The following is a 25,696-nucleotide window of genomic DNA, read 5'->3' as shown; positions in this document are numbered from 1 at the left end:
TGGTGTCACCCGGTGCGGGCCGCACCCTCCGCACCCGGGTCGCAACTGATACCAACCTTATATATATCACATACCAACCTTATATATATATATCACATACCAACCTTATATATATATATCACATACCAACCTTATATATATATATATATATATATATATATATATATATATATATATATAAAACATATCAACCAAATACATATCACATACCAACCAAATACATATCACATACCAACCAAATATATATCACATACCAACCATATATATATATATCACATACCAACCTTTTATATATATATATATATATATATATATATATATATATATATATCACATATCAACCAAATATATATCCCATACCAACCTTATATATATATATATATATATATATATATATATATATCACATACCAAACAAATACATATCACATACCAATCTTATATATATATCACATACCAACCTTATATATATCAAATACCAACCTTATATATATATCTCACATACCAACCTAATATGTATCCTATACCAACCAAATATACATCACATACCAACCAAATACATATCACATACCAACCTTATATATATATCACATACCAACCAAAGACATATCACATACCAACCAAAGATATATATATCACATAGCAAACAAAGATATATCACATAAAATCGAGAGATGAGTTGAAAGGATTTTTTGATGCCAGCATGGCCTGCGAGGTGTGAGGAGTGTCCCCACTTGAGAATCCCGAGGCGCTGGCGTGGAGAAACGAAGGTCTTCCCTGGAGGAGTTTGTCTGATGGAGGCTGGAGAAGTGGAGATCAGACAGTCAGGAGGAATGATGTGTTGCGGAGAGGCTTCCACTTCAGAGGCATCTGAGGAACGAGAGAGAGCGTCAGCCCTAATGTTCTTGTCAGCAGGGCGAAAATGAATTTCAAAGTTAAAACGGGCAAAGAACAACGACCACCTAGCCTGGCGAGGGTTCAGCCGTTGGGCAGACTGAAGATAAGAGAGATTCTTGTGATCAGTGTATATAATAACTGGATATTTGGATCCCTCCAGCAGGTGCCTCCATTCCTCAAGCGACAATTTTATGGCCAGTAGTTCTCGATCACCAATGGAGTAGTTTTTCTCCGCCGGAGAGAAGGTCCTAGAAAAGAAACCACAAGTAACAGCATGCCCGGAAGAATTTTTTTGTAGGAGTACTGCTCCAGCTCCCACCGAGGAGGCGTCTATCTCCAGCGAGAAGGGCCTAGATGGATCAGGTCTGGAGAGTACGGGAGCAGAAGAAAAGGCAGTCTTGAGATGATTGAATGCGTCTTCCGCTTGAGGAGGCCAGGACTTGGGATTGGCATTTTTCTTGGTTAGGGCCACTATAGGAGCCACAATAGTGGAATAGTGAGGAATAAATTGTCTGTAATAATTGGCGAACCCCAAAAAACGTTGGATAGCACGGAGTCCGTAGGGGCGTGGCCAATCCAATACGGCTGATAGTTTATCTGGGTCCATTTGTAGTCCCTGGCCAGAGACTAAGTATCCTAGGAAGGGAAGAGATTGACATTCAAAGAGACATTTTTCCATTTTGGCATATAATTGATTGTCCCGAAGACTCTGAAGAACCATGCGGACATGCTGGGGGTTGTCTTCTAGGTTAGCAGAAAAAATCAAAATATCGTCTAGGTAAACCACAACACAGGTATATAGAAGATCACGAAAAATTTCATTTACAAAGTCTTGGAAGACGGCAGGGGCGTTGCAAAGCCCAAAGGGCATAACCAGATATTCAAAGTGTCCATCTCTGGTGTTAAACGCTGTCTTCCATTCGTCCCCCTCCCTGATGCGGATGAGATTATAAGCACCTCTTAAGTCCAGCTTGGTAAAGATGTGGGCGCCTCGTAGGCGGTCAAAGAGTTCCGAGATAAGAGGTAGGGGGTAGCGGTTTTTTACAGTGATTTTATTAAATCCGCGGTAATCAATGCAAGGGCGTAAGGAGCCGTCTTTTTTGGAAACGAAAAAAAAATCCAGCTCCAGCAGGGGAGGAAGACTTGCGGATAAACCCCTTTTTTAAATTCTCTTGGATGTACTCCGACATGGCTTGTGTTTCCGGAGCAGACAGATGATAGATTCTGCCCCGGGGTGGAGTAGTACCAGGGAGGAGGTCAATAGGACAGTCATAAGGCCTGTGAGGAGGCAAAGTCTCTGCTTGTTTTTTGCAAAAAACATCAGCATAATCCAGATAGGCCTTGGGGAGACCAGATATCGGAGGAACCACAGGGTCTTGACTGACAGTACAGGGAGCAGGCTTAAGACAGTCCTTGGGGCAAGAAGTACCCCAGTTCTTGATTTCCCCGGTGGTCCAATCGAGGGTTGGGGAATGGCGTTGCAGCCACGGTAGTCCAAGAAGAATTTCCGAAGTGCAGTTAGAGAGGACCAGAAATTAAATTTTTTCGTGATGGGGTCCGATGCACATTAAGAGGGGTTCCGTGCGGTAACGCACAGTACAGTCCAATCTTTCATTATTAACAGAGGCGATGTAGAGGGGTCTGGCGAGACTGGTCACCGGGATGTTGAACCTGTTGATGAGAGAGGCCAAAATAAAATTTCCTGCAGATCCGGAATCCAAGAAGGCCACAGCTGAGAAGGAGAAGGTAGAAGAAGAAATCCGCACAGGCACAGTAAGGCGTGGAGAAGCAGAGTTCACATCAAGAGTCTTTCCTGACGTGGAGGTCGGATAGGACAATCCTTCAAGAAGTGTTCGGTACAGGCACAGTACAGGCAAAGGTTCTCCATGCGGCGTCGTGTCCTCTCTTGAGATGTCAAGCGAGACCGGTCTACTTGCATAGCCTCCACGGCGGAAGGCACAGGAACAGATTGCAGTGGACCAGAGGAGAGAGGAGCCGGGGAGAGAAACCGCCTCATGCGAACAAAGTCCATATCCTGGCGAAGCTCCTGACGCCTTTCGGAAAAACGCATGTCAATGCGGGTGGCAAGATGAATAAGTTCATGCAGGTTAGCAGGGATTTCTCGTGCAGCCAGCACATTTTTTTATGTTACTGGATAGGCCTTTTTTAAAGGTCGCGCAGAGGGCCTCGTTATTCCAGGACAATTCGGAGGCGAGAGTATGGAATTGGATGGCGTACTCGCCAACAGAAGAATTACCCTGGACCAGGTTCAGCAGGGCAGTCTCGGCAGAAGAGGCTCGGGCAGGTTCCTCGAAGACACTTCGAATCTCCGTGAAGAAAGAGTGTACAGAGGCAGTGACAGGATCATTGCGGTCCCAGAGCGGTGTGGCCCATGACAGGGCTTTCCCAGACAGAAGGCTGACTACGAAAGCCACCTTTGACCTTTCAGTTGGAAACTGGTCCGACATTATCTCCAAATGCAGGGAACATTGTGAAAGAAAACCACGGCAAAATTTAGAGTCCCCATCAAATTTGTCCGGCAAAGATAAACGGAGGCTGGATGCGGCCACTCGCTGCGGAGGAGGTGCAGGAGCTGGCGGAGGAGATGATTGCTGAAGCTGTGGTAGTAGCTGCTGTAGCATCACGGTTAGTTGAGACAGCTGGTGGCCTTGTTGCGCTATCTGTTGCGACTGCTGGGCGACCACCGTGGTGAGGTCAGCGACAACTGACAGCGGGACCTCAGCGGGATCCATGGCCGGATCTACTGTCACGATTCGGCTGGCTGGAGGTAGATCCTCTGTGCCAGAGAGGGATTGGCGTGGACCGTGTCGGTGGACCGGTTCTAAGTTGCTACTGGTATTCACCAGAGCCCGCCGCAAAGCGGAATGGTCTTGCAGCGGCGGTAGCAACCAGGTCGTATCCACCGGCAATGGCTCAACCTCTCTGACTGCTGAGATAAGCGCGGTACAAGGGAGTAGACAAGAGCAAGGTCGGACATAGCAGAAGGTCAGGGGCAGGCAGCAAGGATCGTAGTCAGGGGCAACGGCAGGAGGTCTGGAACACAGGCTAGGAACACACAAGGAAACGCTTTCACTGGCACAATGGCAACAAGATCCGGCAAGGAAGTGCAGGGGAAGTGAGGTATAAGTAGGCAAGTGCACAGGTGAAGTTACTGATTAAAACCTCATGCGCCAATCAGTGGCGCACCGGCCCTTTAAATCGCAAAGACTCGGCGCGCGCCCTAAGGAGCGGGGCCGCGCGTGCCGGGACAGCACAGACGGGGAACGGGTCTGGTAAGCGAGTTGGGATGCGCATCGCGAGCGGGCGCGTCCCGCATCGCGAATCGCATTCCGGCTGGGAACATTATCGCAGCGCACCCGGTCGGCAGGTCTGACCGGGGCGCTGCGAATAGGAGAACACTGTGAGCGCTCCGGGGAGGAGCAAGGACCCGGAGCGCTCGGCGTAACAGTCACATACCAACCAAATATATATCACATACCAACCAAAAACATATCACATACCAACCAAATATATATCACATACCAACCTTATATATATCACATATCAACCTTATATATATTACATACCAACCAAAGATATATTACATACCAAACAAATACATATCACCAACCAAATATATATCACATACCAATCTTATATATACTGTATCACATACCACCAAAGACATATCACATACCAACTTAATATATATATCACATACCAACCTTATATATATCACATACCAACCTTATATATATATATATATATATATATATATATATATATATCACATACCACCAAAGACATATCACATACCAACCTAATATATATCACATACCAACCAAATATACATCACATACCAACCAAATATATATCACATACCAACCAAATATATATCACATACCAACCTTATATATATCACATATCAACCTTATATATAATACATACCAACCAAAGATATATTACATACCAAACAAATACATATCACCAACCAAATATATATCACATACCAACCTTATATATACTGTATCACATACCACCAAAGACATATCACATACCAACTTAATATATATATCACATACCAACCTTATATATATCACATACCAACCTTATATATATTACATACCAACCAAATATATATTACATACCAAACAAATACATATCACCAACCAAATATATATCACATACCAATCTTATATATACTGTATCACATACCACCAAAGACATATCACATACCAACTTAATATATATATCACATACCAACCTTATATATATCACATACCAACCTTATATATATATATATATATATATATATATATATCACATACCACCAAAGACATATCACATACCAACCTAATATATATCACATACCAACCAAATATACATCACATACCAACCAAATATATATCACATACCAACCAAATATATATCACATACCAACCTTATATATATCACATATCAACCTTATATATAATACATACCAACCAAAGATATATTACATACCAAACAAATACATATCACCAACCAAATATATATCACATACCAACCTTATATATACTGTATCACATACCACCAAAGACATATCACATACCAACTTAATATATATATCACATACCAACCAAATATACATCACATACCAACCATATATATATATATATATATATATATATATATCTCACATACCAACCAAATACATATCACATACCAACCAAATACATATCACATACCAACCAAATACATATCACATACCAACCAAATACATATCACATACCAACCAAATACATATCACATACCAACCAAATATATATCACATACCAACCTTATATATATCACATATCAACCTTATATATAATACATACCAACCAAAGATATATTACATACCAAACAAATACATATCACCAACCAAATATATATCACATACCAATCTTATATATATCACATAACAACCGTATATATACATATATATATCACATACCACCAAAGACATATCACATACCAACCTAATATATATCACATACCAACCAAATATACATCACATACCAACCATATATATATATATATATATATATATATATATATATATATCACACATACCAACCAAATACATATCACATACCAACTAAATACATATCACATACCAACCAAATACATATCACATACCAACCAAATACATATCACATACCAACCAAATACATATCACATACCAACCAAATATATATATTTCACATACCACCAAAGACATATCATATGCCAACCAAATATATATCACATACCAACCAAATACATATCACATACCAACCAAATACATATCACATACCAACCAAATATATATCACATACCAACCAAATACATATCACATGCCAACCAAATACATATCACATACCACCAAAGACATATCACATACCAACCAAATATATATCACATACCAACCAAAGACATATCACATACCAACCAAATATATATCACATACCAACCAAATACATATCACATGCCAACCAAATACATATCACATACCACCAAAGACATATCATATGCCAACCAAATATATATCACATACCAACCAAATACATATCACATACCAACCAAATACATATCACATACCAACCAAATACATATCACATACCAACCAAATATATATCACATACCACCAAAGACATATCACATACCAACCAAATATATATCACATACCAACCAAATACATATCACATACCAACCAAATACATATCACATACCAACCAAATACATATCACATACCAACCAAATACATATCACATACCAACCAAATATATATATTTCACATACCACCAAAGACATATCATATGCCAACCAAATATATATCACATACCAACCAAATACATATCACATACCAACCAAATACATATCACATACCAACCAAATATATATCACATACCAACCAAATACATATCACATGCCAACCAAATACATATCACATACCACCAAAGACATATCACATACCAACCAAATATATATCACATACCAACCAAAGACATATCACATACCAACCAAATATATATCACATACCAACCAAATACATATCACATGCCAACCAAATACATATCACATACCACCAAAGACATATCATATGCCAACCAAATATATATCACATACCAACCAAATACATATCACATACCAACCAAATACATATCACATACCAACCAAATACATATCACATACCAACCAAATATATATCACATACCACCAAAGACATATCACATACCAACCAAATATATATCACATACCAACCAAAGACATATCACATACCAACCAATGACACAACAAAAATATGAAATCTGGCTGCCGAAGCGGACTAATACCTTCAAAAAGGTATATTGTAGAGTTTACCAAGTTTACATCCTGGAGACTGAAATCCAGAAAAACTAACACTGTTATTATTTATTAATTATTATTATTTATATGTTATTATTATTATTATTATTATTATTAATATGTATATTTTATTATTATTATTAATAAATTATTATTATTATTTTTTTTTTTATTATTATTATTATTATCCTGTTGGGAACGAAGGGCACACAGGTACACCCTTACGTTCTGGTACAGAAGGATGGAGGACATACCTGTATATCCTGGTCCCGGTCCCGGGGTATGAAGTATACTCACAAGCTGCTTCAAACCCGGTGGGTCCCGTCTGCTATCAGCAGCCAGGACCCAGGGTTAATGCCGGCATCACAGATCAGACGGATGTCCGGCATTAACCCTTTAGACACTGTGATCATAGTTTATCACGGCGTCTAAACCGAAAGTAAAAGTATCCCAGCAGCTCAGAGGAGCTGATCGGAACCGTCGCAGTGAAACTGCAATGTCCAGATCAGCTGAGAGGACGCCGGGAGAGGCCTTACCTGCCTCCTCGCCATCCGATCAGTGAACTGCTGCACCCATAACACTGATCAATGCTATGCTATGGCTATAGCATTAATCAGTATATGCAATCAGAAGATCACAAGGTGTAAAAATTTAAAAACAAGTGTTAAAAAAAAGTTTATAGAAGTGAATTAACCCCTTCCTAACAAAAGTTTGAATCTCCCTTTTCCTATTTTTAAATAAAATGCTTTTTATTAGCATCATAAAGTTGATGTTTTTACTTTTGGAGACATCAGAGGCTTCAAAGTTCAGCAGCAATTTTCCAATTTTTCACAACATTTTTAAAATCTGAATTTTTCAGGGACCAGTTGAGTTTTGAAGTGGATTTGAGGGTCTTCATATTAGAAATAACCCATAAATGTTCCCATTATAAAAACTGCACCCCCCAAAGTATTCAAAATGACATTCAGATGGTTTTCCCCCAAATTTTACATTTTTACAAGGGGTTATAGGAGAAAATGCCCCCCAAAATTTGTAAACCCATCTCTTCTGAGTATGGAAATACCCCATGTGTGGACGAAAAGTGCTCTGCAGGCGCACTACAATGCTCAGAAGGGAAGGAGTTGCATTTGGCTTTTGGAAAGCAAATTTTGCTGAAATGGTTTTTGGGGGCATGTCACACTTAGGAAGCCCCTATGGTGCCAGAACAGCAACAAAAAAAAAAAAAAAACACATGGCATACTATTTTGGAAACTACGCCCCTCAAGGAACTTAACAAGGGGTCCAGTGAGCCTTAACACCTCACAGGTGCTTGTCAAATTTCAGCAAAAGTTGGATGTGAAAATGAAAAATTAGATTTTTTTCACTAAAATGCTGGTGTTACCCCAAATTTTTCATTTTCACAAGGGGTAATTGGAGAAAAAGCCTCCCAAAATTTGTAACCCCATTTCTTCTGAGTATGGAAATATCCCAACTGTGGATGTAAAGTGCTCTGAGGGTGCACTACAATGCTCAGAAGAGAAAGAGCGACATTGAGCTTTTGGTGAGAGAATTCGTTTGGAATGGTAGTCAGGGGCCATGTGCGTTTACAAATCCCCCCCGTGGTGCCAGAACAGTGGACCCCCTCACATGTGACCCCATTTTGGAAACTACACCCCTCACAGAATGTAATAAGAGGTGCAGTGAACAATTACACCCCACTGGCGTTTGACAGATCTTTGGAACAGTAGGCTGTGCAAATGGAAAATTAAATTTTTCTTTTTCACGGATCACTGTTCCAAAAATCTGTCAGACACTTGTGGGGCGCACATGCTCACTGCAAGGCCACGCACCCCCCATGAAAGTGGCCCAGTGGCCGGCACTAGTACGAGCGACAATGCCGCTCGTACTAGGAGTCCAACCCCCCAGGCGATTTTACCGGAGCTCCCTTCCGGTGAACCTGTCTGGAGACCCCCAGAGTGTTATCAGCCACGGGTTCCGGATTGACACGGGCGGGTTAACTGAATTTGACTATTTCAGTTATTTTTTCAGTGACGGCTAGTGTTGCTCGCGAATATTCGCAATGCGAATTTTATTTGCAATGCGAATTTTATTCACGAATATAACTCTATATATACGCAATTACGAATATTCGTTTTTAATTTTTTTTTATTTAACAGTACACATCATAGTGATCATCCCTCTCTGCCTTCAGCTTGTGTGGTGTAAAGAAGGCTCTAAACTACTGTGTGAGACCGCCGGGCGAATTTTCGTATATGCAAAAATCAGCATATGCGAATTTTCGCATATGCGAAAATCTGCAGATGCAAAAATTTACATATTTAAATTTTTGCATATGCAAATTTAATACACAAATTTTCGCATATGTTAATTTTTATATACTAATTTTCGCATATGCAAATTTTCGCATATGATAATTTTTGCATACGTGAATTTTTCGCATATGCGAAAATAAATCTTGAATATTACGAATATGCGAATTTAGCGAATATATGACGGATATTCGTCCATATATTCGCGAAATATCCCGAATTCGAATATGGCCTATGCCGCTCAACACTAATAATGATATTAGCACATGAAACTGTATACATACAATGCGCGTACGAGCAGTGTGCCATAAGCATATGAATTAACCATGAGAGTACGGACGATAAGAAACTCATGAAGTTATCAAACCGTGAAGATGCTCTACTCGTGTGCCCCGTGTACCAGTAATGCGTGTATGCCCATTATAACCCAAGCGTATGACCCGTATGGATACCATGATCGTACAAATAACAAGTATTACACTGTGTATACTATGATTTAATTACATGTAGCCTATGATATATCTCTACAGAGCATTGCACCCTACTGTATACTATATTGAAACAAGACACTCTGCAGAGCACTGCATCACCACACACAGCATATGCTACCCTGCAACGAGATCCTCTGCAGAGTATTGCACCACACCAAACACAGTACATGCCACCCTGTGTTGCAACAAGACCCCTCGCACATGCTAACTGGGACCGTATCAGCTTAGCTCCAGTTACGGAATATAAAAAGCTAATCGGGATTAATGCCAAGCCAGAACTCTCTCTCCAGAAGAAAAGAGGACCCATCTGCAGACAGCTGGGTACTCTTTCCTTCTGGAGAGAGAGTTCTGGCTTGGCATTAATCCCGATTAGCTTTTTATATTCCGTAACTGGAGCTAAGCTGATACCAGGGAACATCGCCTGAAAAAGTGATATAATGAGCTGATTTGCATATTCCCCTACCCAGAATGCCTGCGGAGTGCTTAGTGGCCCTTGAAAGCTCCGTCACACCAAGAGTGGTGAACTCTCCCCGAGTTAAATACTCATCCCGTTTAGTTATATAGATAGATAGATAGATAGATATAGTGCTATCTCAACAAGGTCACCTTATTATGGTACCACGGTCAATGCTACATCAGGATCACCCTTTGCGGGATTGTGTGCTGACGCAGGTCTTCTATGCCTATGTATCCCGTGTGTGTATCGGTTGTGTACAACGGTGTTTCCCAACCAGGGAGCCTTGACTGTTGCAAGACTACAACTCCTAGAATGCCCGGACAGCCGTTGGCTGTCCGGGCATGCTAGGAGTTGTAGTTTTGCAACAGCTGTAGGAAGACTGCAGAAAGGGGAAAATAGTCGTAGGACAGTGGGATCTTTGAAGCCAATAAATATCCGTGACCTTCACTGTTGAGTTCTTTAGGTAGAGATATATGATAAATATTATATTAATCATTAACAGTTTTATTGTTATGGTTGTTGTAATAAAAGGACTCGGGCCGCCTTAATATGAGATTCTTTGGATCCTCCAAGCTGGAAAAGGGCAACGCTTCCCACTGACGATACCATGGACCCGAATGTTTCTAGAAGCCCAGTTAGCCCAATTAGAGTCCTAGGAAGTCCACTCAGTCCAACTGGCACTACCATGAAAAAAATAAGTAAAATACTATATACTAAAAAAAAATCTGTATTGGTGCTCTGGTCCCCCGGTGCATTCCTCTTCCCGATGCCTGGATCGATGCTTCAGAGTGCAGCTTTTTGGCAAAGTGACGTATTGGGCCCCTGCTTTGGTCTTTTTCTTGGTGCACGGGCTCAAACCGACACATTGCCACTCACTGTGGCCAGGGATTTGCTGAGCTGTACTGCGATGTATTGACCACTGACTCTAGGAATAGAATTTCACCAGAGACCTGAGTAGCCGTTTTTTAAAATAAGAAACACCCTTCCGCCGAAATACTCCATTAACCACTTAAGGACAAAGGACGTACCGGACCGGGGTGACTGCTGATATCGATCAGCAGGCACCACGCGCTAATGATCAGGGGGGTCATCAGTCATGTCAGCGATCGGCGCAAATTGCCGGTGAATTCACACCAGCGATTGGCGCCGATCCCAGGTCATAAGGGTCTATGGTGACCCTGTGACCCGGAATATAAGGAGAATCGGGGTTGTGCAAGACACCCACAATCCCCCTGAAGGGATAGGAGTGAGGTGGCAGGGGTGCCACCCCTCCTATCCCCAGATCGGGGGCGGGGGGTTCACTTTCGGTTTCCCCGTTCTGCCCACCCACAATAGGCGGGGCAGAACGGGGAAACATACAGAGGACCGGTGCCGAAGTCCACTTACCCATCGGATGCAGCAGCAGGCGACGGTCGGCGGCAGAAGAGGACAGCGACGCGGCTCCCTAGATCCTACGGAAGCCAGTGAGTTGCCTAGCAACATCTGGAAGGCTACAGTTTGAGACCATTATACAGTGGTCTCTAAACTGTAGCCCTCCAGAAGTTGCCAAACTACAACTCCCAGCATGCCCAGACGGCTGTTTGGGCATGCTGGGATTTGTAGTTTTGCAACAGCTGGAGGGCTAGAGTTTGGAGATCACTGTGCAGTGGTCTCTAAACTGTGGCCCCCTAGCAGTTTACTGTCTGGGTATGCTGGGATTTGTAGTTTTGCAATATCTGGAGTGGCACAGTTTGGAGATCACTGTGCAGTGGTCTCTAAACTGTGGCCCTCCAGATGTTGCAAAACTGCAAATCCTAGCATGCCCAAAGAGCTGTCTCGGCATCCTGGGAGTTGTAGTTGCGTACCTCCAGCTGTTGCATAACTACATCTCCCAGCATGCCCTCCGGCGATCAGTACATGCTGGGAGTTGTCATTTTGCAACAGCTGGAGGCACATTGGTTGGAAAATACTGAGTTAGGTAACAGAACCTAAATGAAGGTTTTCCAACCAGTGTGTCTCCAGCTGTTGCAAAAGTACAACTCCCAGCATGCACGGTCTGTCAGTACATGTTGGGAGTTGTAGTTTTGAAACAGCTGGAGGTTTGCCCCCCCCCCCCCCCCCCATGTTAATGTACAGGGTACATTCACACGGGTAGGTTTACAGTGAGTTTCAAGCTTCAAGTTTGAGTTGCGGCAAATTTTTCACTGCAACGCAAATTCCTAGCGGGAAACTCACTGTAACCCGCCAGTGTGAATGTACCCTAAAAACACTACACTAGACTACCACAAAATAAAGGGTAAAACACTACATATACACCCCTTACACTGTCCCCCCCCTACCCCAATAAAAATGAAAAACATATTGTACGGCAGTGTTTCCAAAACAGAGCCTCCAGCTGTTGAAAAACAACAACTCCCAGTATTGCCGCCGAACAACCACTGACTGTCCAGGCATGCTGGGAGTTTAGCAACAGCTGGAGGCACCCTGTTTGGGAATCACTGGCGTAGAATACCCCTATGTCCACCCCTGTGCAATCCGTAATTTAGTGCTCAAATGCGCATGGCGCTCTCTCATGTCAGAGCCCTGTCGTATTTCAAGGAAACAGTTTAGGGCCACATATGGGGTATTTCCGTACTCGGGAGAAATTGCACTACACATTTTGTGGGGCTTTTTCTCCTTTTACCCCGTAAAAGAAATCTAAGATTTTGAATTTGAAATTGAGGATTTTGAAATGGAACTTTTAACTCCCAAGTTTTAGTGTCCCGGGCCCTGGTGTGTGGGTACAAAGGACCTAATCTAACAAGGAGTCACATGTAACATGGCAGCACAATGACAGAACCTGGAGGTGGCTTCAGTAGGAGGAGACCATATAGTGTCTGAATAGCACAGTCTGGAGGTGGCTGAAGCATGAGGAGACCAAAGTGTCTGAATGGAAGAGCCTGGAGGTAGCTGAAGCATGAGGAGACCAAAGTGTCTGAATGGCACAGCATGGAGTTGGCGGCAGATGAGGAGACAATAGGGCCTTACAATTAGGGATCGACTGATATCGGTTGGGGCCGATACCGATAATCTGTGGAGGTTAGGGCCGATAGCCGATAACTTATACCGATATTCCGGTATAAGTTATCGGCTATTTAACCCCCCGCGACACCGCTGCAGATCATTGATTTAAAGCGGGCGCTTTAAATCAATGCACTGCAGTGGCTTTTGCGGTGCCATAGGCCGCCGCCACCACCCGCTTCTCTTCCGCTACCTGTCAGGGTGGTCCGGGCCATCCATCCTTCCTGTAGTGTCCGGGGGCGTTCCGGGTGAAGGGTGAACCGGTCCGGGCTGTCCTTCTCCGGCGGTCATCTTCTCCACTCCGGGCAGGCTCCGGCCTAGTACGCTGCATAGACACCGCTGCGCAGTGACCCCTGTGCGCAGCGATGTCTATGGCGTAGCGGCGTCTATGCAGCTACTAGGCCGGAGCCTGCCTTTAGTGGAGAAGATGACCCCCGGAGAAGAAGGACAGCCCGGACCGGTTCACCCTTCACTCGGAACGCCCCCGGACACTACAGGAAGGATGGATGGCCCGGACCACCCCCATTATGGGTAAGTAAAATTTTTCTTTATTGACTCGGAGGGTGGGGGAGGGGCCCGACTGGTATAGCGGTATGGGCAAAAATCCATACCGGTATACCGCACAGCACTACGGGGGGGGGGGGGTGCGACACGGTGCGGTGGGTCGGTCGCGGTGCGGCGGGTCGGGGGGGGCGGTCGCGGTGTGGTGGGGGCGGTGCGGAGGGCGGGGCATTATCGGCTTATCGTCAAGGTAATTGCCGATACTGATAATGCCCAAAATCGTGATTATCGGCCGATAATATCAGCCATACCGATAATCGGTCGATCCCTACTCACAATCTCTAATAATAAAAGATGAATTTTGAAATTTCATCTGAAGATGTATGGTGCCTAGTGCTACCATAAGCATATATAGGTAATGCTAAAATATAGAAATAATACAAGCGCAATATATAGGATCTAATGTTAGGGAGCTGCCTTGCACAATATAGGGTCCTGTATGGCTATATAATCAGTGGTCTTACCCCCCTATATAAAATAATTAAATATAAAGAGCTGGCGATCAATAAAGTGGCAGAATATAAAATATTAAACAAATAGTTTTTATTGATTGTTAAATATAAAGTGCAGTGTGTCTCACACAATAGAGCCTATCCAATATGAATCAAGGAGTGGAAACGTATTTTGTACCCCCCACCTATAAAGTGCTGGGTACTGTGAGTATATCTGTCGGGTTCAATTGAAGTTCCAACAAGCTGGGGGATTTAATAGCAATGAATCTTGCTGTGTCAAGAGAGAGTCGATCAGCTGTTTTTCCCTTTTTGGATTCCAATACTATCCGTAGTGACGTCACGCGGGAAAAACAGCTGATTGACTCTCTCTTGACACAGCAAGATTCATTGCTATTAAATCCCCCAGCTTGTTGGAACTTCAATTGAACCCGACAGATATACTCACAGTACCCAGCCCTTTATAGGTGGGGGGTACAAAATGTCCACCACCTGCTGGTTCAGGTCCTGCTCCATGTCTACCTGCTGCTGATGAGTTGCTTCACTATGAGGGTGAAGAAAGCTACTCATCAGCGACTGTAGACTCAGGCTGCTGCTGATGGAGCTGGTACTGCTCCTGACACCCCACCCCTCCCCAGCAGCCATGGCAGTGGAAGGTGAGCGCAGTGGCCCCCCGAGTAAGACCTGCTAGTGGATGGATGATGGCACCGATAGGCATTGGCCAACTGATGTAGGATCTCTCTGTAGTAGGTCAGTTTGTCCTCCCTCTTAGTGGGTGTAAAAAAGACCCCCATTTTGTGCCGGTAGTGAGTGTCCAATAAGGTGGAGAGCCAGAAGTAATCCCGCTGCTGAATAGTAGTGTTGCTCGCGAATATCGCATATTCACGGATTCGCGAATATAGCACTATATATTCGCAATTACGAATATTCGTTTTTTTTTTTTTTTTTTTTCTTTTTTTCACAGTACACATCACAGTGATCATCCCTCTCTGCTTCCAGCTTATGTGGTGTAAAGAAGGCTCTAATACTTCTGTGTGAGACTGGCGTGCGAATTTTCGCATATGCAAATTTTCACATATGCTAATTTTCGTATATGCGAAAATTAAACGCGAATATTATGAATATGCGAATTTAGCGAATATATGACGAATATTCGTCCATATATTAGCGAAATATTGCAAATTCGAATATGGCCTATGCCGCTCAACACTACTGAATGGTGACAATTCGGCTGTCACTACGCAAGCAAGTGTGCATGCATCGTGCCATTTGTGCAAGTGACTTGGAGGGACTCCCTGCCTCCATCTCCACTGCATACTGCCACACACCGTCTAGGTCCTCTGTCTCGCCTTTCTCATAACCCTCCAGCTCCTCTAGTTCATCATGCTCCTCCTCTCCTGTCAGATAACTAGAAACACCACCCATCTTATCAAACCTAAACTGTGCTCCACTGTGCTCCTCCTCCTCCAGTTCAGCCCCCATAGGGATCATGTGGCCGTGAGATGTAGACGCAATGTGGCTTCCTCAAAGGGCCTGACAGTCGTCAGGTGTCACCTATGAGCTGCCACTGGTTCACATTGAAGTTACACATCGGAGTATTCCTATCTGCTTGGATGATCAAGAAATCGGTGATGGCTTTTCTCTGTTCGCACAGTCGGCCCAACATATGGAGGGTGGAATTTCAACGTGTGGCGACGTCACAAATCAGACTATGTTGGGGGATACCATTCTGACGCTTCAGCTCAAGGAAGGTGTGCTTTGCGTTGTAGGATGTCTTGCAAATGGGGGGAACACTTCAGGAACTGCTTGACAACCAGATTTAACACATGTACCATGCAGGGCGCATGTTTCACCCTTCCTTGCCGCAGCGCGGCCAAGATGTTCTTCCCATTGTCAGTCACCATGGTTCCCATTTCCAGTTTTCGTGGCGTAAGCCATACTCTGATTTCTTTACAAATGACTTTTAGCAGTTCCTCCCCTGTGTAACTCCGTTCGCCAAGACAAACCATGTGAAGAACAGCGTGACACCGCCGTGCCCTGCACACATGCTATGCTGAAGGGCCACTGAGACTTGTCTGGGCAGTGGTGGCTGAAGACACGGTGGAGGATGAGGAGGCGGAGTCGCACACTGTCACAGGACCAATGGGCTGAGAGCGTGGAGGAGGAAGCGGCGTCACCTGTCCAAGTTGTGGTTGTGGCTGTGCAGGAACCACATTCACCCAGTGAGCCGTAAAGGACATGTATTGTCCCTGAAGATAGTTACAGCTCCAGATGTCGGTGCTGCCGTGCACTTTTGAACACACCGACAGGCTCAAGGACTGGCCCACCTTCTCTTTCACAAAATTATGCAGGGCTGGTGCTGCCTTCTTATCAAAGAAATGACGGCTTGGAACTCTCCACCTCTGCTCGGCACAAGCCATCAATTCTCTGAAAGGTGCAGAGTCCACCACTTGAACAGGGAGGGACTGCAACACCAGCAACTTAGACAGGAGCACATTCAACTTCTGCGCCGTTGGATGAGTGGGCGCATACTGTTGTCTCTTGGACTTGGATTCCTGGATGGATTGTTGGCGGAATGGCTGACTAAAAGCAGGAGAAGCAGGAGCATTTGGAGCGACAGAAGGAGGGTTTGACACACAGCTCCCTTCGGCTGAGGTGGTGGAGCCTTGGCTGAATGAAGGAGGGAGTGGATGGCCACTGGGTGATGCAGCAGGCTGGACCACTACATTGGGGCCGCGGTTTTTCCGCGTAAAATGACATCACAGGGGTCAATGAATGCTGATAGGCTGCATCCCGCATGTGATTCAGGGTCATCCCGCCTACCTCCCTTCCCGCCTTGCCTTTCTGCCCTCCCATAATCCCCTGCCCCATGTAGTGACATGTGGATCCACCATTTTAGGTGTCCGGGAGCCTGGAACACTGTAAAATGGAGTTTAATGAAGCGATTCGTGCAATAGAATCACGGCAATATTCGCATTAGTTGCGAATCGAATAAATCCCGAAATTTGTAACGAATTCGCGTTTGCCTGCTTCGATTCGCTCATCTCTATCTGGTATATTTGTTCCCACCACTGAGGGGCCCCCAATGTTCCCACCACTGAGGGGCCCCCAATGTTCCCACCACAAAGTGACCCCCAATGTGCTGTGTAACCAATGTTCAATCAATGAGAAAGTATTAGGTTCTATTCACACAATCAATGGGATCTCTTAAGATCCATATCCCAATGGGTGACCTGAACTATTCGCACCCTGGCAGTTTGGAGGCTCCTGTGTCGTTTTAAATGAGGTTTTTTGGGTGGCTTCTTGGCTCGACAACAATAAACAATTATCTGTAGTTTACATTTGGAGATAATTATATTAAAATAAGATGAGATGTAATCCGAGCCCAGTCATTACTGAAAATAGAAAAAAGTGATCCCTATATAGGATTGAGGTGCCTTATTAAAATGTAACTTTTAATAGTTAAACGCTTAAAAATATTGTCTTTACCAAATAATAGTGCTCAAATGGTGCAACCAAACAAAAAAAGAAAAAAAGCGAATCAACGCTAGAGAGCTAGTTGGCTAGCGTATGGCGCTCATATATCAGCCTCGTGTCACGATAAAGGCTGATTAGTACTTGTCAACATGCCACCATCACAAAACTGATACTATAAGAACAGAATAACTGCATTTTAAATAAACTGTTTTAGAGTCCCTTGTCCCAACGCATTTCCATGGGTGGAACTGATAAATAACTTTGTGCCCACCACTTCATCAGGGGACTAGAAATCAACTTCATATATTATATGTATCCAGATAGTAATATGGAGAACAGATACATTGTACTCCAAATAGTATACAGAAATATGGTGTATCACTGCCTGTGTCTCTCTAATAGCTTAAAGCGATCAGTAATCCACCATTCATTCCCCTCAGGGTCCTGGGCGCAACCTAGAATAAACATAGAAATCTCCCTTAGTAACATGTTGTAACTCACCAGGGATCGTGCCTGACAGGGATTTAGGGCTTGTACTCACGATTATGTGTGGATACTGGGCTAGCTTGGGAGACCACCGGGTGCTGTAAAGGCAATATGCCTACATTCGATATCTATAGAGACGCCATACATACAAGTGTGTAGTGTGGAGACCATAGTATTGTTACAGATGTACTTACAGTTTGTTATAGTACTATATAAAAGCTGGCACTTGAATCCTGTTTGAGAAGGAGATGGTTTACATATGTAGGTGTTATTAACCTGACATATGCCTTTGCGGAGATTAGATTGCCCATAGATATTAGTCCTATCATTAGCCTAAGTCAGGATTTTCGTTAGCATAATAATTTACTTTATTGAATGTACCTCTGGTAGCTACCGCACCTGACGTCTGAACATGTTCCAATCCTAGGAACGGAGTTCTAATGATTGACAGGGAGGTAGCGCCCCTATTGACGGCGTCATAGGGAGCGCCCTCCGGTGACGTAAATAAGGTGCGCGCGGGCTCCAGGTAGACGCCGGCGTGTTCACCATACACGCACCAGCTCCGGACAGCGCTCCGGCACTCGCTGCCATTGCAGCGTTTTTTGCGTGCATCTCTACTAACAAACTGTAAGTGCATCTGTAACAATATCATTGTTACGCCGAGCGCTCCGGGTCCCCGCTCCTCCCCGGAGCGCTCGCTACACTCTCGCTACTGCAGCGCCCCGGTCAGATCCACTGACCGGGTGCGCTGCGATACCGCCTCCAGCCGGGATGCGATTCGCGATGCGGGTGGCGCCCGCTCGCGATGCGCACCCCGGCTCCCGTACCTGACTCGCTCTCCGTCGGTCCTGTCCCGGCGCGCGCGGCCCCGCTCCCTAGGGCGCGCGCGCGCCGGATCTCTGCGATTTAAAGGGCCACTGCGCCGCTGATTGGCGCAGTGGTTCTAATTAGTGTGTTCACCTGTGCACTCCCTATGTATACCTCACTTCCCCTGCACTCCCTCGCCGGATCTTGTTGCCCTTGTGCCTAGTGAAAGCGTTCCCTTGTGTGTTCCTAGCCTGTGTTCCAGACCTCCTGCCGTTGCCCCTGACTACGATCCTTGCTGCCTGCCCCGACCTTCTGCTACGTCCGACCTTGCTTTTGTCTACTCCCTTGTACCGCGCCTATCTTCAGCAGTCAGAGAGGTTGAGCCGTTGCTAGTGGATACGACCTGGTTACTACCGCCGCAGCAAGACCATCCCGCTTTGCGGCGGGCTCTGGTGAACACCAGTAGTAACTTAGAACCGGTCCACTAGCACGGTCCACGCCAATCCCTCTCTGGCACAGACGATCCACCTCCTGCCAGCCGGCATCGTGACAGTAGATCCGGCCATGGATCCCGCTGAAGTTCCTTTGCCAGTTGTCGCCGACCTCACCACGGTGGTCGCCCAGCAGTCACAACAGATAGCGCAACAAGGCCATCAGCTGTCTCAACTGACCGTGATGCTACAGCAGCTACTACCACAGCTTCAGCAATCATCTCCTCCGCCAGCTCCTGCACCTCCTCCGCAGCGAGTGGCCGCTTCCGGCCTACGACTATCCTTGCCGGATAAATTTGATGGGGACTCTAAGTTTTGCCGTGGCTTTCTTTCACAATGTTCCCTACACTTGGAGATGATGTCGGACCAGTTTCCTACTGAAAGGTCTAAGGTGGCTTTCGTAGTCAGCCTGCTCTCTGGGAAAGCTCTGTCATGGGCCACACCGCTCTGGGACCGCAATGACCCCGTCACTGCCTCTGTACACTCCTTCTTCTCGGAAATTCGTAGTGTCTTTGAGGAACCTGCCCGAGCCTCTTCTGCTGAGACTGCCCTGCTGAACCTGGTCCAGGGTAATTCTTCCGTTGGCGAGTACGCCATACAATTCCGTACTCTTGCTTCTGAACTATCCTGGAATAATGAGGCCCTCTGCGCGACCTTTAAAAAAGGCCTATCCAGCAACATTAAAGATGTTCTGGCCGCACGAGAAATTCCTGCTAATCTACATGAACTCATTCATCTGGCCACTCGCATTGACATGCGTTTTTCCGAAAGGCGTCAGGAGCTCCGCCAGGATATGGACTTTGTTCGCACGAGGCGTTTCTTCTCCCCGGCTCCTCTCTCCTCTGGTCCTCTGCAATCCGTTCCTATGCCTCCCGCCGTGGAGGCTATGCAAGTTGACTGGTCTCGCCTGACACCTCAAGAGAGGACACGACGCCGCATGGAGAATCTCTGCCTGTACTGTGCCGGTACCGAACACTTCCTGAAGGATTGTCCTATCCGTCCTCCCCGCCTGGAAAGACGCACGCTGACTCCGCACAAAGGTGAGACAGTCCTTGATGTCAACTCTGCTTCTCCACGTCTTACTGTGCCTGTGCGGATATCTGCATCTTCCTTCTCCTTCTCTACTATGGCCTTCTTGGATTCCGGATCTGCAGGAAACTTTATTTTGGCCTCTCTCATCAACAGGTTCAACATCTCGGTAACCAGTCTCGCCAGACCCCTCTACATCAATTGTGTTAACAATGAAAGATTGGACTGTACCATACGTTACCGCACGGAGCCCCTCCTAATGTGCATCGGACCTCATCATGAAAAAATTGAGTTTGTGGTCCTCTCCAATTGCACTTCCGAAATTCTCCTTGGACTACCGTGGCTTCAACGCCATTCCCCAACCCTGGATTGGTCCACAGGGGAGATCAAGAGCTGGGGTACCTCTTGTTTCAAGGACTGCCTTAAACCGGTTCCCAGTACTCCCTGCCGTGACCCTGTGGTTCCCCCTGTAACCGGTCTCCCTAAGGCCTATATGGAATATGCTGACGTATTTTGCAAAAAACAAGCTGAGACTCTACCTCCTCACAGGCCTTATGACTGTCCTATTGACCTCCTCCCGGGCACTACTCCACCCCGGGGCAGAATTTATCCTCTGTCCGCCCCAGAGACTCTTGCTATGTCTGAGTACATCCAGGAAAATTTAAAAAAGGGGTTTATCCGCAAATCCTCCTCTCCTGCCGGAGCTGGATTTTTCTTTGTGTCCAAAAAAGATGGCTCCCTACGTCCTTGCATTGACTACCGCGGACTTAATAAAATCACGGTAAAGAACCGCTACCCTCTACCTCTTATCTCTGAACTCTTTGATCGCCTCCAAGGTGCCCACATCTTTACCAAACTGGACTTAAGAGGTGCTTATAATCTCATCCGCATCAGGGAGGGGGACGAATGGAAAACGGCATTTAACACTAGAGATGGACACTTTGAGTATCTGGTCATGCCCTTTGGCCTGTGCAACGCCCCTGCCGTCTTCCAAGACTTTGTTAATGAAATTTTTCGTGATCTCTTATATTCCTGTGTTGTTGTGTATCTGGACAATATTCTGATTTTTTCTGCCAACCTAGAAGAACACCGCCAGCATGTCCGCATGGTTCTTCAGAGACTTCGAGACAATCAACTTTATGCCAAAATGGAGAAATGTCTGTTTGAATGTCAATCTCTTCCTTTCCTAGGATACTTGGTCTCTGGCCAGGGACTACAAATGGACCCAGACAAACTCTCTGCCGTCTTAGATTGGCCACGCCCCTCCGGACTCCGTGCTATCCAACGTTTTTTGGGGTTCGCCAATTATTACAGACAATTTATTCCACATTTTTCCACCATTGTGGCTCCTATCGTGGCTTTAACCAAGAAGAATGCCAATCCTAAGTCATGGCCTCCTCAAGCGGAAGACGCCTTTAAACGGCTCAAGTCTGCCTTTTCTTCTGCTCCCGTGCTCTCCAGACCTGACCCATCTAAACCCTTCCTATTGGAGGTTGATGCCTCCTCTGTAGGAGCTGGAGCGGTCCTTCTACAAAAAAATTCTTCCGGGCATGCTGTTACTTGTGGTTTTTTTTCTAGGACCTTCTCTCCGGCGGAGAGGAACTACTCCATCGGGGATCGAGAGCTACTGGCCATTAAATTAGCACTTGAGGAATGGAGGCATCTGCTGGAGGGATCAAAATTTCCAGTTATTATTTACACCGATCACAAGAATCTCTGTTATCTCCAGTCTGCCCAACGGCTGAATCCTCGCCAGGCCAGGTGGTCTCTGTTCTTTGCCCGGTTTAATTTTGAAATTCACTTTCGCCCTGCCGATAAGAACATTAGGGCCGATGCTCTCTCTCGTTCCTCGGATGCCTCGGAAGTAGAGCTCTCTCCGCAACACATCATTTCTCCTGACTGCCTGATCTCCACTTCTCCAGCCTCCATCAGGCAAACTCCTCCAGGGAAGACCTTCGTCTCTCCACACCAACGCCTCGGAATCCTCAAATGGGGTCACTCCTCCCATCTCGCAGGCCATGCGGGCATCAAGAAATCCGTGCAACTTATCTCTCGTTTCTATTGGTGGCCGACTCTGGAGACGGATGTTGTTGATTTTGTGCGGGCCTGCACTGTCTGTGCCCGGGATAAGACTCCTCGCCAGAAGCCTGCTGGTCTTCTTCATCCTCTGCCTGTCCCCGAACAGCCTTGGTCTCTGATTGGTATGGACTTTATTACAGACTTACCCCCATCCCGTGGCAACACTGTTGTTTGGGTGGTCGTTGATCGATTTTCCAAGATGGCACATTTTATTCCTCTTCCTGGTCTTCCTTCAGCGCCTCAGTTGGCAAAACAATTTTTTGTACACATTTTTCGTCTTCACGGGTTGCCCACGCAGATCATCTCGGATAGAGGCGTCCAATTCGTGTCAAAATTCTGGAGGGCTCTCTGTAAACAACTCAAGATTAAATTAAACTTTTCTTCTGCTTATCATCCTCAATCCAATGGACAAGTAGAAATAATTAACCAGGTCTTGGGTGATTATTTACGGCATTTTGTTTCCTCCCGCCAGGATGACTGGGCAGATCTTCTACCATGGGCCGAATTCTCGTATAACTTCAAAGTCTCTGAATCTTCTTCCAAATCCCCATTTTTCGTGGTGTACGGCCGTCACCCTCTTCCCCCCCTCCCTACTCCCTTGCCCTCTGGTTTGCCCGCTGTGGATGAAATAACTCGTGATCTTTCCACCATATGGAAAGAGACCCAAAATTCTCTCTTACAGGCTTCATCACGCATGAAGAAGTTTGCTGATAAGAAAAGAAGAGCTCCCCCCATTTTTTCTCCCGGGGACAAGGTATGGCTCTCCGCTAAATATGTCCGCTTCCGTGTTCCCAGCTACAAATTGGGACCACGCTATCTTGGTCCTTTCAAAATTTTGTGCCAGATTAATCCTGTCTCTTACAAACTTCTTCTTCCTCCTTCTCTTCGTATTCCTAATGCCTTTCACGTTTCTCTTCTTAAACCACTCATCATCAACCGTTTCTCTCCCAAACTTGTTTCTCCCACTCCTGTTTCCGGCTCTTCGGACATCTTCTCCGTAAAGGAGATACTGGCCTCCAAGAAGGTCAGAGGGAAAACCTTTTTTTTGGTCGATTGGGAGGGCTGTGGTCCTGAAGAGAGATCCTGGGAACCTGAGGACAATATCCTAGACAAAAGTCTGGTCCTCAGGTTCTCAGGCTCCAAGAAGAGGGGGAGACCCAAGGGGGGGGGTACTGTTACGCCGAGCGCTCCGGGTCCCCGCTCCTCCCCGGAGCGCTCGCTACACTCTCGCTACTGCAGCGCCCCGGTCAGATCCACTGACCGGGTGCGCTGCGATACCGCCTCCAGCCGGGATGCGATTCGCGATGCGGGTGGCGCCCGCTCGCGATGCGCACCCCGGCTCCCGTACCTGACTCGCTCTCCGTCGGTCCTGTCCCGGCGCGCGTGGCCCCGCTCCCTAGGGCGCGCGCGCGCCGGGTCTCTGCGATTTAAAGGGCCACTGCGCCGCTGATTGGCGCAGTGGTTCTAATTAGTGTGTTCACCTGTGCACTCCCTATGTATACCTCACTTCCCCTGCACTCCCTCGCCGGATCTTGTTGCCCTTGTGCCTAGTGAAAGCGTTACCTTGTGTGTTCCTAGCCTGTGTTCCAGACCTCCTGCCGTTGCCCCTGACTACGATCCTTGCTGCCTGCCCCGACCTTCTGCTACGTCCGACCTTGCTTTTGTCTACTCCCTTGTACCGCGCCTATCTTCAGCAGTCAGAGAGGTTGAGCCGTTGCTAGTGGATACGACCTGGTTACTACCGCCGCAGCAAGACCATCCCGCTTTGCGGCGGGCTCTGGTGAACACCAGTAGTAACTTAGAACCGGTCCACTAGCACGGTCCACGCCAATCCCTCTCTGGCACAGAGGATCCACCTCCTGCCAGCCGGCATCGTGACAACCATGGTCTCCACACTACACACTTGTATGTATGGCGTCTCTATAGATATCGAATGTAGGCATATTGCCTTTACAGCACCCGGTGGTCTCTCAAGCTAGCCCAGTATCCACACATAATCGTGAGTACAAGCCCTAAATCCCTGTCAGGCACGATTCCTGGTGAGTTACAACATGTTACTAAGGGAGATTTCTATGTTTATTCTAGGTTGCGCCCAGGACCCTGAGGGGAATGAATGGTGGATTACTGATCGCTTTAAGCTATTAGAGAGACACAGGCAGTGATACACCATATTTCTGTATACTATTTGGAGTACAATGTATCTGTTCTCCATATTACTATCTGGATACATATAATATATGAAGTTGATTTCTAGTCCCCTGATGAAGTGGTGGGAACAAAGTTATTTATCAGTTCCACCCATGGAAACGCGTTGGGACAAGGGACTCTAAAACAGTTTATTTAAAATGCAGTTATTCTGTTCTTATAGTATCAGTTTTGTGATGGTGGCATGTTGACAAGTACTAATCAGCCTTTATCGTGACACGAGGCTGATATATGAGCGCCATACGCTAGCCAACTAGCTCTCTAGCGTTGATTCGTTTTCTTTTCTTTTTTTGTTTGGTTGCACCATTTGAGCACTATTATTTGGTAAAGACAATGGGGGAGATTTATCAAAGGATTTAGACTGGTTTTTCCTGTCTAAATTTGTCGCACAGAAAGTCGCAGTCTAAATATGTGCGACTTTTCTGCAACTTTTGCTGTAGAGGATTTTTAGAACATGATGCATGCAAGTCTATTTTAGATGGAAATGCATTGGAAAATGCAATGGTGCTGAATTTATCAAGTGCGACTTTTGTGCGACAAGTCGCATCTGCCCAAAATACACTGAAATGTCA

The sequence above is a fragment of the Hyla sarda genome, chromosome 4 (genome assembly GCF_029499605.1).
Source record: "Hyla sarda isolate aHylSar1 chromosome 4, aHylSar1.hap1, whole genome shotgun sequence".
Classification (NCBI taxonomy): Eukaryota; Metazoa; Chordata; class Amphibia; order Anura; family Hylidae; genus Hyla; species Hyla sarda.
Note: the sequence above shows the minus strand (reverse complement) of the source record.